We start from the raw sequence: 13,044 nt of genomic DNA, 5'->3' as shown, positions 1-13,044 counted from the left end.
GTTGGAGATTTCTCATTTTCCAATGTTTTCTTCCTGGGTATCGCTACGTAGGGATACCCAGTATCCACGCCCAGAGCTATGGCCGCACCCTCTGCCAGCCGAACATATATACTGTTGGAAGCTCAGGTTCAGTTCAAATTTCCTCAAAAACACTGGTCTGAGGACAAGGATTTAATATGAACATTAAATAAATCAACAGTAGGTGGCGATATATGCTCCAAGTGGAAGCGATTCGCCATTAAAGAAAAGAAGAAGAAGGTTCAGTTCAAAACTGTATCCAGTCATGCCAACGAGGGTCTGTTTCCTGTCTTGTGAGGGGAAATCTTCAATGTATGCCTTACCGAGGGCAGAACCACGACAAAGTCAGTGGTTGACATTTCTTGTTAACACAGTTCCTTCAGATGTTCGAGCCGGTATTGTACTGTGTGCGCGGCATTTCACGGACCAAAGCTTCGCAAACATTGCAGCGATTCATGCCGGATATGTACAGTGTAGGACACTGAAGGACGATGCTGTTCCTACTTTGTTTGGACCAGCGGGAGATTCGGGTACACAACCTGTAAGTACGCATTGTTGTTTGTGTATTTATGATGTTTAAAACAAACAAGGTATCTACCACGACTTTTTAAATGGGTAAAGGTTTTTGGGGCTGCTAAGCCATTGACACAGTGCTAACTGGGCTAACTAAGTTGCTAGCGTTTCCATATATCAACTCCAATGTCAGCAGATGCCTTACATGTATCTCATAGCAGGAGAATGTCTGCATTCACACACGAAATACTCATAGACAGTATACTCCGGGTGATTTACCGTACGGTCAGTCGCGAAACTTAATTACATTATAGTTGGCGTTCCTAGCATGTATGCTACCGAGCTAAACAAGAAGGCTACCAAGAGCTAGACATGCTAGGTAAAACATTGTTTTTATGCCAGCTACAATGAATGACCGAACGTAGCAGACTACCCGTATAAGATTGCAATTGTAAACATGTTCTTGCTAGCCTAATATGAACCACTAGCTGTTGTTCATAGTAGGTTGGCATATTACACTGAACGACTAGCAAACGTAGGTTAGCATATTAATCTAGCTGGCAAGCTAACGAACCTAAAACAACTAAGTTTCTCTAATATTTTGTGATTTGCATTTGATTTTGTCCAGCCAGATCAGGAAACTCCTGGCGTATCCGGCGGACAACACATGACGGGGATGACCACTCTGATGCCTCGTCCTAAAAAGCCCCAGCACCAACTTACAAAGCTGCGATAGGCAAGATGCCAAAAACGCCTATAAGGGGAGGAATGGATGATATACAGTGTATATATGTATATTTACACATGTTCATTTTGTACATTTCTAAAAATAAAGTTTGATGGAAATACTTAGTAGCCTTTCTACCCTGAATTATTTGCTCCTATAACATATCATTCATATATAGCAAACCATGATTTGATTTCTCATCAAACAGTAGTAGTTTATTACAGGTAAAAATAACTTACTCTTCTTCCGTTCTACGCCTCAAAGGTCTATAATCGAATCTGTACATGTTATAATAATAATAATAATAGCTTGCATTTATATAGCGCCTTTCAAGGGACCCAAGGCCGCTGTACAGTAATAGGGCAAAAACAAACATAACAAAACAAAAGTCAGACAGACAAAACAACAGATCGATTAGGGGCCGAAAGCCTTGGCAAACAGATGGGTCTTGAGGGCCCTTTTGAAGGCGTCGAGTGTGGGGATGTTGCGAATCTCCGCAGGGAGAGCGTTCCAGAGGGTGGGGGCTGCCACACTGTAGGCTCTGTCCCCGAAGTTTCGCAGTTTGGTGCGGGGGGTGGTGAGCAGGCCAGAGTCTGAGGACCGCAGGTTCCGGGGTGGGGCATGTGGGTGAAGGATGTCCGATAGGTACTGGGGGGCAAGGGCATGGAGGGACTTGTAGGTGAAGAGGAGTACTTTGTATGATATACGGGACTTGACCGGCAACCAGTGTAGGTGGATGAGGGTGGGAGTGATGTGCTGCCACGGCTTTGTGTGTGTGAGTACCCTAGCAGCACAGTTTTGGACATACTGGAGCCTGTCCAGGGTTTTTTTGGGAACCCCGAACAGGACACCATTGCAGTAGTCCAAGCGGGTGGTGACACATGCATGTATTAGGGTTTCAGCAACCGACTCCGAAAGTGACGGTCGGAGTCTGGCAATGTTCCTCAGGTGGAAAAAGGCCGATTTGGTCACAGATTTGACGTGGGAATGGAAGGAAAGGGTGGAGTCAAGGATGACACCCAGGTTGCGGGCTTCAGGAGATGGGGAGATGGAGCAGCCGTCGACCTCGAGGATGAAGTCACCAACCTTCTGGAGCAGGTCCTTGGGTGCCACAACCATGAGCTCTGTTTTCTTGCTATTTAGTTTGAGATAGTTGGAAGACATCCATGCTTTGATGTCATGCAGGCAGTTGATGAGAGACTGAGGGGGGAGCTGGGAGGATGGAGTGGTGCTGAGATACAGTTGGGTATCATCAGCGTAACAGTGGAAATTGAGCCCATGATGTCGGATGATCTGGCCGAGGGGGAGCATGTAAATGGTGAACAGGAGGGGGCCAAGCACAGAGCCCTGGGGTACACCGTGGTGGTTATGGAGGTTCTGCAGGGTGTGGGGTATGTATGGTGTATATCTTGGCATATAATGTTGTGTGCTACTGTTGGTGTTTTCAGCTAGCTGGCTACATAATGTTGTAACTGTCAGCTAGGCCACCTTTCTAATTTCTTTGCAACAGACGTTTTCCACTTCGGTAGGCATCATGGCGCAGTTTCCACAAGTGCACCTAAATAACAACAGTTGTAGGTACAGTTTGGTTAGTTAGCGTATAACATATACGGCTGTACCGACGCCATTGTAAAACTGAATCTGATGTTCCGCTCAGAGCCGAAAAAATCACTGTGTTAGACATGGACGGAGCCTCTCTGGTGGTTGACTAATCAGAACAGAGTGGCCGAGCTGACCAATCGGAGCACACTGGTCTCACAGGAAGGGGGGGGCAAGAGCTCCAACAAGCCGTTTAGGACAGAGAGTGAATACACATACTATACAGAGATGCTGTATGAGAAACCAATGTGAGTTTGGAAAATTGCACAATGTAAATCTATTTTAGTATACCTCAACAATTGAATTATGATCAGTAGAAATGGCCATGACATGGGACCTTTAACTCTTTTTAGGGTGCAGCTATATGTTTTATTTATTTCAAAGTGGGCCCATTTTAATTATATTCATTTTCTTCAAATGTGCAGAGGACTCCCCAAGTGCTGTGTTGATTTATTTTAAAGTAGGCCTGTGTGTTTTTTTAATTCTCCTTATAAGAGTTCTTTGTTTATTATTAGAGGTAGGCCTAAACAGTTTTCTATAATGTAATTAGGGTTGGGAACCGAAACTCGGTTCCAGATGAGAACCGATAAGAAAATGCCGGGTACCGGGTACCCATACAAAATACACGGGGAATCGATAAGAACCGGAATCGATAAGCAGAACCGGAATCGGAATCGGAATCGATACATTTCAAACGATACCCATCCCTAAATGTAATAAATAAAAAATGCAAAAAAACTGTAGTTTTTGTCTATGATGTAACAATATATACAACTTTATAAGCTATCAAATATGTTTTGCGGCTCCAGACAAAAATAATTGGTGGAAAAGGGGGCAAAATGGCTTTTTTGGTCAAAAAGGTTGCAGACCCCTGGCATAAACCAAGCCGTCAGGTTGAACCACCTACCTGCAGAGCTCAGAGACAGCATGGTTTTGAGGCACAGGTCCGAGAAAGGATGTCAAAAAATAAGAAGAAGCTTGGAACAACCAGGGCTTAGCTAGCCGCTCGGCTAAACAGGGGGTCTGCGGTCACACACACAGAGCGCTGCTCCTACTCACCGCCCAGTAGTTTCCCCTATATTTCTGTATTTAACGTACTTTAGTTCTGTTTATTGTATTTTAAACGTATCGGTGCACAAATAGACACAAAACCCACTTTGTTTGCACTGTTTTTCTTTTTTTTTCTGTTCACTACCGTGTCCGGGGTTACCTCGTGCAGTGAATGCCCCATTGTTTACAATCGCGATCAGCTGTTAGCCTCACGTAGCATGGCGATGTTAACCGGCGATAGACCTGATGTTCCCTGCGAGCTGTGGAGACGGGGACGCCGTGCCGGGGCAGAGCTGCGAGCAAAGCTGCGAGCCAGGAGGAGACGATACAGACCTGTCCTTCCTTCCTGTTTCCGTCATCATGGGGAATGTACCATCTCTCCCCAATAAGATGTACAAGCTAGCGGCGTTGACGATTTGTTTCACAGAGAGATCCTGCAGCGGTCAGACTTTACAACTAGCATGGCCCCTGGTAGACCCCCCACTCACACAACTTAAGACTAAAGGCCCGGACACACCAAGCTGACACCAAAGAACCGACACACGGACCCCCGACTGTTGTGTCGCCTCGCGTCTCTGCGTTTTGGCCATGTGTCGCACTGGAACACACCGCAAAGACTTCAGCCGACGGCCAAGAAGCACGTACGAAACTGCGCATGCGTGAGTGGCAATAACTCTCTTTACCAGCAGGCGGCGGTAGTGTGTATTCGTCATTCAAAAGAGGCAACAACCGGAAGACAGACTGTGATAACCGAGAGAAGAAGAACAGACTGCGTGATATAAACAAACAACAAATAGCGTGTGCGTTCCATTTTCACTCTACAACGAGAAGCTCATGGGGCTTTCCCGAACCTGTGTCGAGAGCTGGAGTTAAATGAAATCTCAGATTTGCCTTCTTAATAGTTTGTTTGGGTCCCTCACTTCCGTTTCGCTTCTCATGCACTGATTCGCTAGCTGAACAGCCAATCAGAGTGATTTATTTTGCCGACAGCCTTTGGCCGACTGCCCACCGATTCCACATGTTGAATCGGTGGGTTTTCGGCCGAAAAGGTGTCGGCACGGCTGAAAAGACACGACGATGCGGGACACACCAATCTGAGTACGGCGTGTCGACGCTCATCGTCGGCCTGACGCCAAAATCGGCTTGGTGTGTCCGGGCAGACACCACTGTTGTGCAGTAACACTTATATGCAATTTGTAAATTAGTAGAATCTACTTCAAATGTAACTTTTACATTTGAATAACTTTTAATGTTATTTGGAACTAGAAGTGACAGGACAGGGTCTTCCACCACTCGTGGCAACACACTCCATAAACGTCCAGGAGCGACGCTTGGTCAGGGTCCCGAGGCATGCAGTTGGGACGCTCCTAGGCTCCTTCAGCTTCATAAACGGACGCAAATAGCTTTCAACTGATTGCAATGTATTCCCATCTGCAGCGGGATTTGACGCTTAGGGAAGCACGGCATTCGTTTGTGTCGGAGGCTGTTAAAGGCAATGTGACTGTCCATTCCCATTGGATAACGGAGAATTGTACACCCGGAAGTAAGTATTCCCCTTACGGGACCCTGACCAAGCGTCGCTCCTGGACGTTTATGGAGTGAGAGTGTGTTGCTCGTGGTGCTTCTGGTTCCAAAAAACTAAGATAAAGCTGAAATGCTGAAAAATAAATGTTTAGGGGATCAAAATGTCACAATTGACTTTCATGAACTGAAAACAAACTGAAATGATTAAGATTGTTAGAGGAAAACAAGGACAATGACCTGCCAATCACAAACCCTTAAAGGTAGGGTAGGTAAGTTTGAGAAACCGGCTCGAGATACACTTTTTGTTATATTCCATGGAATGCTCTTAAAGGACAGGTGTCATGGCCATTTCCACTGATCATAATTACATTGTTAAGGTATACTAAAATAGATTTATACTGTGCAATTTTCCAAACTCACATTGGTTTCGCATACAGCATCTCTGTAAAGTATGTGTATTCAGCAGTATTCACTCTCTCCACTAAACGGCTCGTTGGAGCTCTTGCCCCCCCCTCCCTGTGAGCCTAGTGTGCTCCGATTGGTCAGCTCAGCCACTCTGTTCTGATTAGTCAACCACCAGAGAGGCTCCGCCCATGTCTAACAGTGCTTTTTTCGGCTCGCTCTCAGCGAGCGGAACAACAGTCTTATAATGGCCTCGGTACAGCCGTATATTTTATACGCTAACTAACCGAACTGTACCTACAACTGTTGTTATAGAAGAGTAAGTTATTTTTACCTGTAATAAACTACTACTGTTTGATGAGAAATCAAATCATGGTTTGCTATATATGAATGATATGTTATAGGAGCAAATAATTCAGGGAAGAAAGGATACTAAGTATTTCCATCAAACTTTATTTTTAGAAATGTACAAAATGAACATGCGTAAATATACATATATTCATCCATTCCTCTCCTTATAGGCGTTTTCGGCATCTTGCCTATCGCAGCTTTGTAAGCGGCTGCCGGGGCTTTTTAGGACGAGGCATCAGAGTGGGTCATCCCGTGTGTGTGTTGTCCGCCAGATACGCCAGGAGTTTCCTGATCTGGCTGGACGAAATCAAATGCAAATCACAAAATATAGAGATAGAGAAAATAGAGAAACTTAGTTGTTTTAGATTAATTAGTAGTAGTTGTAGTAGGAGTGTGTATCTATCTAATCTATCTATCTATCTAATATCTAATCAACACAGTTAGCTTGCCAGCTAATATGCTAACCTCCGTTTGCTATACTATACTATACTACAGGGGTACTCAAACTTTTTTATTAAAGGTCCAGTTGTGAACTTTATACAAGGTCACTGGTCCGGATCAATGCCAGTAAAGTCGTGTGTGAATGCAGACATTCTCCTGCTATGAGATACATGTATGTAAGGCCATCTGCTGATATTAGAGTTGATATATGGAAACGCTAGCAACTTAGTTAGCACAGTTAGCACTGTGTCAATGGCTTAGCAGTCCGACACACGTTTACACATTTAAACAGTCGTGGTAGATACCTTGTTTGATAAATACACAAATAACAATGCAAACTTACAGGTTGTGTACCCGAATCTTCCCCTGCTCCAAACGGTCCAAACAAACTAGGAATAGCATCGTCCTTCAGTTTCAAATGCTGTGCATATCCGGCCTCAAACTGGGCAATGTTTTGGAAGCTTTCGTCTGTGAAATGCCGCGCACACAGTAACATTCTTCGAACCACTGAAGGAACAGTGTTAAACAGAAATTTCAACCACTGACTTCGTCGTGGTTCTTCCGTCGGTAGGACAAACAGCTCAGATTTCTCCTCACATTTCAGGAAACAGGTCCTCGGCATTGGCATGACTGGATCGATTGTGAACTGAACCAGAGCTTCCAACAGTAAATGTTAGGCTGGCAGAGGGTGCGGCCAGCGCCGCTGGGTGTGGCCATAGCTCTTCCGGATTGGTCCATTTCGTTCCGGGTACCGCATGACATCATGCCGTACCCGGAAGAATCAAATGGACAGTGACGTATCTCCAACGAGGCGTTTTGGGGAGGTATTTTCTGTGTTAGAGTTTTACTCGCTACATGGTGTACTTTGAGGGTTTTGACTCTGCACACCGTTTACATGCATAAAAACCTTCATAACACACAAGGGGACGGGTAATAACCGGAAAAGCATGACACCTCTCCTTTAACATCCCGATAGCAATGAATATCTTAAGTGCTTTGACAAAAAATCCATAAAAAAATGTCATCTGTGGAAGCCGTAATACTGTAAAAAGCACGACCAATCATTTTTGCCGGCCCGGCTAAAATAACTGGATGGCCTACCTGCCTGTCAGCCTTCCATCTGTGCACAAACTTATCTCGTGCCCTCATTGGTGATGTGCGCGTTCGTGTGTGTTGGAGGAGGGGCTCTATAAGGAAGTGGCAGATTTTCTCCGGTTGTGTATTTTCAAATTCTAGCGATCGCGAGCCGGTTTCTCAAACTTACCTACCCTACTTTTAAGCAAACCCTGCTTTGTTGTCTGTTTTACTTTAAATCGGACCAAAACTTACAAAATGAACATCTTGTTGAATTGAAAAATACTTGAAACTGGCGATTGAGACCAAAATACTTTCTCTTGAAGCCAGAGGAGTTTCCCTCTGCTGGCCATTTCTCAGACCTGGAGTTTGCCGCTGGGTATCACAGTCAGCTTTCCAGCTTCTCTCTTGTGTTGATCATTGTGGTCCAGCTCCCAACATACTGACGTTATTATCCAGTAGCCTACATTTTAATCTTCATGTCTGAAGGTGCACCACACAATACCATCCCGGGTGTTTAGAATGGTGGTGGCAGTTTGAGTGAATGCTAACCTGAGCAATGTTTAGACATATCCCTAATAAAACCTGGTACAGAGCTCTCCCAACCAAGACTGGGCTGAAGGTTCACCTTCCAACATGTCAATGAACCTAATAACAAAGCCAACACAACAAATGACTCAGAGACGTCTCTGCTCGTGTCCTTGAACTCGGTCAAACATTTGAACGTACTTTCCTGCAACGGTCTTTATCCCCCTTCACAGAGCCTGAGAGGATATGCAGAGGAAAATCCCCAAATCCAGGTGTGCAAAGCTTGTTGCGTCATACCCAAGAATACTCAATGCTGTAATCCCTTCCAAAGATGCTTCAACTAAGTCTTGAGTTAAGGGTCTAATACATACGTCTGTGTAGACTGATGGAGATAAATACATTTAAAAATGTCAGTAATGTAGGTCGCAAGATAACAAGATGTGATGAAAGAAAATGTGGATTATGTGTATGTGGAATTGTATACATTTACACATCTCCTATAGTGTTACGTTATTATGAGAGTGCTCTCATGATTCTGAAATTGTATATGTATATTTATTAGGGCTGTCAGTCGATTAAAATATTTAATTGCGATTAATCGCATGATTGTCCATAGTTAATCGCGATTAATCGCACATTTATCTGTTCTAAATGTACCTTAGAGTGATATTTTTCAAGTTTTTAATACTCTTATCAACATATGAGTGGACAAATATGCTTTATATGTTTGTTTATTATCATTTGAACAATGACAAATATTCTCATGAATATTAAACGCAACAACCTCTGAACATTACAAATATTCGCCTCAATTCAACCTGGAACCTCTCTCATACAATAATACAATACAAAGTGTGTGTGTGTGTGTGTGTGTGTGTGTGTGTGTGTGTGTGTGTGTGTGTGTGTGTGTGTGTGTGTGTGTGTGTGTGTGTGTGTGTGTGTGTGTGTGTGTGTGTGTGTGTGTGTGTGTGTGTGTGTGTGTGTGTGTGTGTGTGTGTGTGTGTGTGTGTGTGTGTGTGTGTGTGTGTGTGTGTTCGTTGGAGCTATGTGCAGCTCAAGGCATATATGCTCGAATGGGAGCTGCCTGGACGCTGCAATCATGTTGCGCGCACTATCCGTGCTGAGTGTGCTGACTTTTCGTACAATGTCCCACTGTCTGGCTACCTGCATAAAGTCAAGTGCTCGGCGCAGTTGTCGGCGAAATGTCGCTCCTCTGTTTTCATTGAAATAGCTCCTTATATCCGTTAGCGCAGCTAGCTAGCACCAGATGCTAACAACAACAACACGTAAGGTGTGCCTCGCTCGCCCCACACATACACACACCCTCCCGGTCCTCCCGATGGCCAGTCCGGGCCTGCCGGTGAGCGTGGAAGTGTGGTCTGCCACAAGCGGGCGGCAGGAGCGGGGCTGTCAGCATCAGCTTGTAGATGGTATTTTAAACTCGATGCGCTCTGAAACTACGGGGCGGGGCGGCCGAGGACAAAAAATACACATGCGTTAATCGTGTTAAAATAATTAGTGGCGTTATTAACGCGTTAACTTGACAGCCCTAATATTTATATAAATATATATGTGTGTGTGTGTCTGTATATATATCCACAGTTGTCATGAACACAGTTCTACCCATCAGACAGAGTGCTGCTGTGCCTCCTCAAATTCAAATTCAAAAAGCTTTTATTGTCATTGTACAGAATACAACGAGATTTATAGTCATTGCTCCAGCGAGTGCTTTAACCTCTTAAGGACGACGCTCCCCCCATTGGACCCCTCCCACCGTTTCTTTTTCAAGACAATGTCTCAGGGCTTCTTAACATTTATGAAACTATTAATGTGTAGCACCAGATTAACGGGAAGAATCTCAGCTAACTGAAGATATGAACCATTTTTACCAAAACGAAACACAAGGGTAATACCAAGCCTCTGAATTAGCACTAAGCGAAAAAATGCTAACGCACTTTAGCACACAACTCAAGATAAAGATACCCTTATTACTTATCGTAGCTGCACATACAATATATCCGATTAAAGCTGAGACTCCACAGATTATAATCGGTATAGTATCATCACTGAGCGATCCGAACTTGCGACAGGGGAAGCAAACACAGACATCACAACACGTACCTTTACGGGGCTTTTACGGGAGATCGTCTCACCGTAGCTGTCAATCTGATCAAAAGACGTGTTCAATGGCATTAAAACGAAAGAAAAAAAGGCTACAATTGTTGATCCATAGGTTAATAATGTATCTGTGCCTTTGAACAAATTATTTATAATCCATAATTCCATTTTTATGTAAAAATCGGAGTGAAAAAGTTAGCTGCTAATGGTAGCCACCAGAGTGTATGCAGCTTCCGGTTTTGGTCACGCGTCACTCTCACTCCTTATTTGTTAACGTGTTGGTGTGTATATAACTTTCCCTCGATTCCATTGGCTCTAGCGGTTATAAAGAGATTTCATTCATGAAAATCGACCAAGGGGGGCCAGAGATAGGTCAAATCCACCCAAATGACCCCAGAAGTGGGTTTTTTTGGCTAAATCTCTCTAGAAAGGTCAAATTTCACTTGTTTTGCATCAATCTTGATACAGGGTACTTATTATATGTTGTACTTTGGATTCCTAAAGCTTTTAGTCTACTAACCCATCAACCAAGGGTAGTTTTCACTATAAGTAAAAAAAAATGTTTGGACGGACACTATAATTTACAGTTTTTTACTATGTAAAATCTGAATTTTCTTTAAAATAAAAAACATCTATATTGATTCTGACTTTTCTACATCCAACTCACAGGTTTATCATTACTTTGAGAAAAAAGATTATTAATTTAACCCTTTTAGAAGGGAAGATATGGTCATTTGCTCTGGGAATGTCATTATCGAGCCTGAGACCTGAAAAACAGGCTCAGTGCTTAACAGGTTAAAAACAGACATATTAAACACAGATTAAAAGGTCTGACAGTTACGACCAGCAAGTAGTGCACACAGCTTCGGATCGTCATGTAGATGACCAGGATTAATAAATAAATAAATGAATAAAATAGAATTATGATAAAATATATATGAGACAGACCATGATTATTGCACAGTGGGGATATGGGGGTTATTTTGTGTGTTTAATGTCCTAATGGCCCATGGGAAGAAACTGTTTGTGAATCTGGAGGTGCGGGCTTTCAGTGAACGGTAGCGCCGGCCCGAGGGCAGCAGGTCGAACAGATGACGGGCTGGGTGGGATGAGTCCTTCAGGATGGAACTGGTCCTCCTGAGGCAGCGAGAGCTGGTGATGTCTTCCAGGGAGGGCAGAGGGCAGCCAATAATCCTCTGGGCCGTGTTAATGACCCTCTGCAGAGCCTTCCTGCATACCAAACAGAGATGCAGTATGTGAGGACGCTCTCAACTGTAGAGCGATAGAAGGTCACCAGCAGCTTCTGATTCAGATGGTTCTTTCTGAGCAGTCTCAGTCTCTCTACACAGTCCCCGTTAATGTAGAAGGGGGCGTGGTCTATGCTGGTTCTCCTGAAATCGATAATGATTTCTTTAGTTTTTATTGAGTTTAGCAGTAGGTTGTTGACCGCGCACCATTCCGTCAGTTTCTGGACCTCCTCTCTATAGGCTGTCTCATCCCCTCCTGAGACGAGCCCGATGACGGTGGTGTCGTCTGCATATTTAATGATGGTGTTTGAAGGGTAGGTGGGAGAGCAGTCATGCGTGTATAAGGCATACAGGAGTGGACTTAGCACACAGCCCTGGGGAGAGCCAGTGCTGAGTGTTAGGGTGGAAGAGAGATGGGAGCCCAGTTTCACATTGTGGTCTGTTTGTGAGGAAATCCTTTATCCAGGCACAGGTGGATGGGGGCAGGTGGAGGTCAAGAAGTTTATTGATGAGGATGTCAGGGATGATGGTGTTGAAGGCTGAGCTGTAATCTATGAAGAGAAGCCTAGCATAGTTCCCTGGATGTTCCAGGTGGCTTAGTGTGGTGCGGAGGGTTATGGCAATGGCATCCTCCGTGGAGCGGTTTGGCCTGAAGGCAAACTGATGAGGATCGAAGGCTGGGGGGAGGCAGGCCTTGATGTGATGTGAGACCAGCCGCTCAAAGCATTTCATAACCACCGATGTTAGGGCAATGGGCCTGAAGTTATTTAGGCTGCTGTTGGCTGCTGTTGTTTTGGGGGCGGGGATTATGATTGCTGATTTTAAGCATGATGGGATGATGGCTTGGGTCATCATTAATGGACGTCTCTTTAAAATGACCGCTCAGATTTCTCATTTCTCTAAATGCCTGCTGCTTCCACTCCTCTCTCCTCGGTTCCCCTCCTCGACTCCTCTGCTCGCATCTCCTGTGGGCGGGACTAAGACACGAGGATAGGAGTCGAGGATAGGAGTCGAGGAGGGGAATTAGAGAAATGAGAAACCTTCAGTGAGTTCTGAGAAGAGAAGGCTGACTGGTCTGCTAATGCTAAATGCTGCTGTGATTAAATGCCATATTATGTTCCAAACCACATCAAGGATTATTTCTGAAACTGTGGAGCTCAAATGCTTTTTCTCTTGCGGGTTTACCACAAGGACAATACCTTTTATATCCAGCTTCTTTACACATATTCTCTCCAGTACAGCGTTAGCTCTGAGTGTTAGCGATGCTTGCTAATGTAAACACAGACTATATTACTTCCAAAACACGTCACGCATCGTTTCTGATACAGCCACGTTTCTGATAGGACCTTGGGTGTAAAGCCTGCCCACATTTCCGATATTACGTCATATCGGACGCAAATCTGGACCAGCTCCGTTGTACCCCCGTTTTTAGAGATGTGGGTACGGAGGAAA

Source organism: Trematomus bernacchii, unplaced genomic scaffold (genome assembly GCF_902827165.1).
Source record: "Trematomus bernacchii unplaced genomic scaffold, fTreBer1.1, whole genome shotgun sequence".
Classification (NCBI taxonomy): Eukaryota; Metazoa; Chordata; class Actinopteri; order Perciformes; family Nototheniidae; genus Trematomus; species Trematomus bernacchii.
The sequence above is the reverse complement of the archived record's forward strand: the minus strand, read 5'-3'. Positions refer to the sequence as shown.